Source organism: Lissotriton helveticus, chromosome 2_1 (genome assembly GCF_964261635.1).
Source record: "Lissotriton helveticus chromosome 2_1, aLisHel1.1, whole genome shotgun sequence".
NCBI lineage: Eukaryota > Metazoa > Chordata > Amphibia > Caudata > Salamandridae > Lissotriton > Lissotriton helveticus.
In genome coordinates, this window is record NC_136059.1 from 421363157 (window position 1) to 421368077 (window position 4921).

At 40.0% G+C, this 4921-nt stretch overlaps 1 pseudogene; it reads left to right on the forward strand.

Moving 5' to 3' along the window:
* The first annotated feature begins 4229 nt into the window (after nucleotides 1-4229).
* On the forward strand, nucleotides 4230-4564 carry LOC144820120 (translation machinery-associated protein 7 pseudogene; annotated as a pseudogene).
* The last annotated feature ends 357 nt before the right edge of the window (nucleotides 4565-4921 follow it).

The following is a 4921-nucleotide window of genomic DNA, read 5'->3' on the forward strand; positions in this document are numbered from 1 at the left end:
TGCTGTGATAAAACACGAACAGTAGTTTGTTATTCTTTTCCATTATATGTTGAACTGTTCTTTTATTTAAACATGCGGGGCCTGCCACGCAACGTTGTAAAGTACATTGTCTTTATGCATTTAACAACAATATAACTGCAATCTTGTTAGATGGTGTAACATGTCAAAGAAAACAGGACTCATTAAACCATGAGTCTAAGATTCCAAGCATTAGGTGAGAGGAATGCGCCCAAAAATGCTCTTACCTCCCAGAGTAAAGTATGTCCCACGTGCTCTAAAAGTTGATGTCTTGCCCACCACTCGCATGACTTTCGATATCCACGTTACTCACTGGATGTCTGGAATCCCTTAGTTCTCTTACTCAGAGACTCCACCATATTCTAACCACTTCCACTTCTTGAACAGGAACGGAATAATGAGCACAGGAGGCTGGGCGGGGCTTGTTTTTATGCTCACGCTCCACCCAACATGGCCACCACATTCCGCGACATTCACTGGGAAGCAGGACTTCCTGATAAGGCCATATCGTAAACATAAGTCAAGGAACAACAATAAAGTTAGCAGTGCAGTGCTGCGCAAACGTCCAGCAGTCAGACTGTACCATTCTGAGCTGCATACACATTCAGCAGCCAGTCTTTCACGACGCTGCTCTAGATGTGCTAAATATGCGCACAGCACCACCAATAGCGCGCTGTGAGGTAAGTGCCATGATATTTGCCACATATTGTGGCTGAAGAACACTTTGGGCAGTATTGCAGTGCTGCACAGAACCACCACCAGACAGTGGTCGCAGGGCCGAACTGGGAACCACAACAGGCCCTGGGTGGCACCCCTCCCCACTGGGGGAGGGGGTTGGAGGTGCTGCCAAGCTCTTCGCCGGGGCCGGTTTTAAGCCGATATTGGTACAGGGCCAAAACGGCCCTGTAACAAAAACGGCCCCCAGGGACCCAAAACCGGCTCCCACCCGTGCGACGCACTGGGGGATTGCCCGGTGCCCGCTACAACCAGTCCAGCCCTGAGGGGTAGACTGGCCATGGTGCCCCTAGACCTGCAGCCCATATCCATGACACAGGGCAACAATTTTCCTGTATGTATGATAGATGGTGTGATGTATGTCCTTATGAAAAGCCAAACTTACTCCTGTCTGTTTTCGATTTATGGCATGATGTATGATGCCAATAACGCCTAAGGGCGTGCCTATGATTTATAATGCCAATTATAAGTGACAATTATCACTTTTTGACAGGCGGACACAGGATCATTTGAGATCCCTAATAATCTTGAAGACGGTACCTATTGCTCAACCTTGGTGATATTAAAGCTGCAGCTAAAAACCTCTTAACACATTCAAAGTGTAGTGTTTCAATTCAGAATGGGAGTGCTGGCATTTGAGGTTCATCTCCCTTTTTCTTTTCAAGGCAAGTCTTGCTGTGTGCCCTCATCTACAGCCTCTGCCTCTCTCATTCCCCTGAACAATCCATATACCATAGAGAGGCACGGGAGAGTCAGTGGCTTCTGATTGGGCATTGGAAATTTGGCAGTATCAGTCCTATGCCAGGGTTTATAGTCCGCTGCTGTTCTATTGCTGCCAGTGGAGGTGTCGGCATTCTAATGTCCTAATAATCTTTACAGTGAATGCCACATAAGCATACGATCTGCATTTCAGCATGACCATATTACATAGTGTTTGGAAACCAACAGGTCAATAGTATTTTTTTGTCCTGTTTGTTGCACAGCATCCAGAAAGGAATGCTGATGGATATTTACTGTTAAATGTTTATTTGTTATACCATTTTGTAGTCAGTATATAGTTGGCCATCTCCATATTCTTTCACTGTATTTAGTAAGCACCATGATAACACTTATAAAGAGTGCATTTAAACTGGTGTCTGTTTAATGATACTCTCATTTGAAGTCTAAAACCTATACTCTAACAGAGCAAATGCTACCTAGTTTTAAGAGTAGGGCCTCATTATGACATACATTTATATATTTACAAAGATTTTTGGAGCTATCATTACTTTATTGTTCTACCTTTTTTCCACTAATTTCTATTCAGGAGCGCCCCAGTCTTGTCAATCTTATCAAAGAATGGGAAAACTCACACAGCATAATATATTGTTATCTGTGCAAAGGAATCTTATTGCAGGGGTTACAAAGGAAGTAAAAAAACATTTTATTTGCAAATTTATATCACGTGAACTTGGCCCGTGGGCCCTGGAGTGCTTTACAAGAGCACCAGATTACGTTACACTTTGTCAGATTTATTCTTTTTTAGGCATGGGAGATTGAGTAATTTCCCGAGAATGATAGGATGTTGAACCAATAATGGGACTCAAACCTGGCTCCCAGTTCCAAAGTTGGCAGCTCTGGCCATTAAGCCCCATCCCCTCCCACTTTTGGTTTACCAACATTCCAATAATTGACCTTCCTCGTACCATATGTACATTCAATCCTACATTTCTATTTTCAGCCGGTTACTAAAGTGAACCACATATATGTTATGCCCTTTTCCGTTGTTGCTTATGTGCCAGACTCGTAGGGCCCGATTCACAGAACTAATTTAAGACAAAATCCTAAACTTACTACCATTTTGGTATACACAGAAGGCACTTACTGATTTTGGGATTTACAGAAGGCACTTGCTCATTTCGGTATTCACAGAAGTCTGGAGTCCTAGCTTTAGGACTGTTAAATGCCTTCTGTAAATACCGAAAGTCTTAAATTTAGGATTTTTCTCAATTTAGTAGTAGTAAAGTTCGGACTCCTAACTTTAGGACTCCTAAATGCCTTCTGTGAATACCGAAAGTCTTAAAATTAGGTTTTTTCTCAATTTAGTAGTAGTAAAGTTAGGACTCCTAACTTTCGGACTCCTAAATGCCTTCTGTGAATACCAAAAGTCTTAAAATTAGGATTTTTCTCAATTTAGTAGTAGTAAAGTTATGACCCCTAACATTAGGACTCCTAAATGCCCTCTGTGAATACCAAAAGTCTTAAAATTAGGATTTTTCTTAACTTTACTACTACTAAACTGAGACAAATCCTAATTTTAATACTTTTGGTATTCACAGAAGGCATTTAGGAGTCCTAAAGTTAGGAGTCCTAACTTTACTACTACTAAACTAAGAAAAATCCTAATTTTAAGACTTTCGGTATTGGTAGTAAGTTTAGGATTTTGTCTTAAGTTAGTTCTGTGAATTGGGCCCGTAAGGTTTGGAATACTACATGGCCATCTCGTCAGATATTCTAAGATTTAGTAAGTACTGCATTATTACCCCCTCATATTTTATATAGTTAACTGTATAAAGAATCATACAACTCTGATATCATTGCTTTAATATAGCTTCAATACATCAACAATAGTTCATTCACTATTTTACATGGAATACTGAATATGACTCAGTCGATAATTATTAATATCTATACATGCACAATGGACTTCCATTTTCATTATTTAGGTTTTTTAGAACAATACCATGCTTACATTTAATACTACTCCCTTATGGGTATATATCTGATCTTCTGCATGTGTATCTGCATACTTTTTATGCTTTTTATTATATCAGTTTTCATGATAATATCTGTAATTTGTATCACAAATAAATATTTCATAATTACATTTTACATCCTTGAAATAGTCCTAAGAGGGAACAAAACATGTGTTCTGTCAGAATGAAAAAATACATTGAGTAAAATGCTAATAAATTATCAGAGCTTTTTGAACTGAATTCTGTATTTTTATGGTTTCACATGAAGGGATTATGAGAGTGCCACCATCATCTGAACATATATCTAAAGAATGGTTGATTTGTGACTGTTTTAGTCACACTAGTGGTTACAAGGTGTTTCTAGGATAGAGCACAATGAGAAATTCAGTTGTTTGGTGACCTTGGTGTTAACCCTGATCAAGCAATAGCCACACTCCCTGCCAGGGTGAACCACAAAAGCCACTGAATTAACTTGTGCTCAACCCTCTGGTAGTTTGCACAAAGTAGTCAGGCTTACCTAAGAGGAAATGTGTAAACTATTTATCCAGCACACACACAGCAATAAAGTGAAAACAGAACCCTAGAAAAATCTTGCTCTTAATTAAAAACAATAGAGCAAAATGGAACTAATTATTTGACACCAAGCATCAAAAATCCAATCAGTAGAACTGGAGTCAGGAATTTTTTAAGTTTATGTAGCCTTGTGAAGGGAGAAGCGCCTCGACGGTCCATAGAGGCAAGATGTCCGGCAGAGAAGGTGGTAAAAAGAAGCCGTTGAAGCAAGCTAAGAAACATGCTAAAGATGTAGATGAGGAAGATGCCGCTTTCCAACAGAAACAGATGGAAGAGCAGAAAAACTGGAGGAATTGAAAGCAAAGGCCTCCCAGAAGGGTCCTCTCACTGGTGGTGGAATCAAGAAGACTGGCAAAAAATTATATGATACTGGAGAACCTCTCATATTTTTGTGTTTGAGACAAAGAGCCTCACAGGACCTACCTGGGTTGCAACTTGTTCTGTTCCTTGTAAATCTGTCTAAAATCAGATGGTTGTGTTTATTTGTGCATCTAAGATTTTAATGATACAAGTTGTAAATGCAGCAAAATCTGATTACTGCTGTAAGTTGTTTTACTGACTGCTGAGAAGTATTAAATAGATTTTCACGGCATCGTTCACACTCTTTTATAATGCAATAAAACACAGCAGTTTTTGCATTATTAAAAACCCCCCAAAAACTAGCACCTAAAATATCAAAGTGACAACCACGGACATCCACTCAGCGAGACCCTGTCAAAGTCGATAAAAAGGTCCAAGAGTGATGGAGCGACGGTTGTCTACAGAAAATGGATTGGGCCGGGTCGGGGCTTACCTTCGGACTTAGAAGCCACCTAGAAGAAAAAGTTCTAAGAATGTAAAGTACAGTGGGACATGACTGC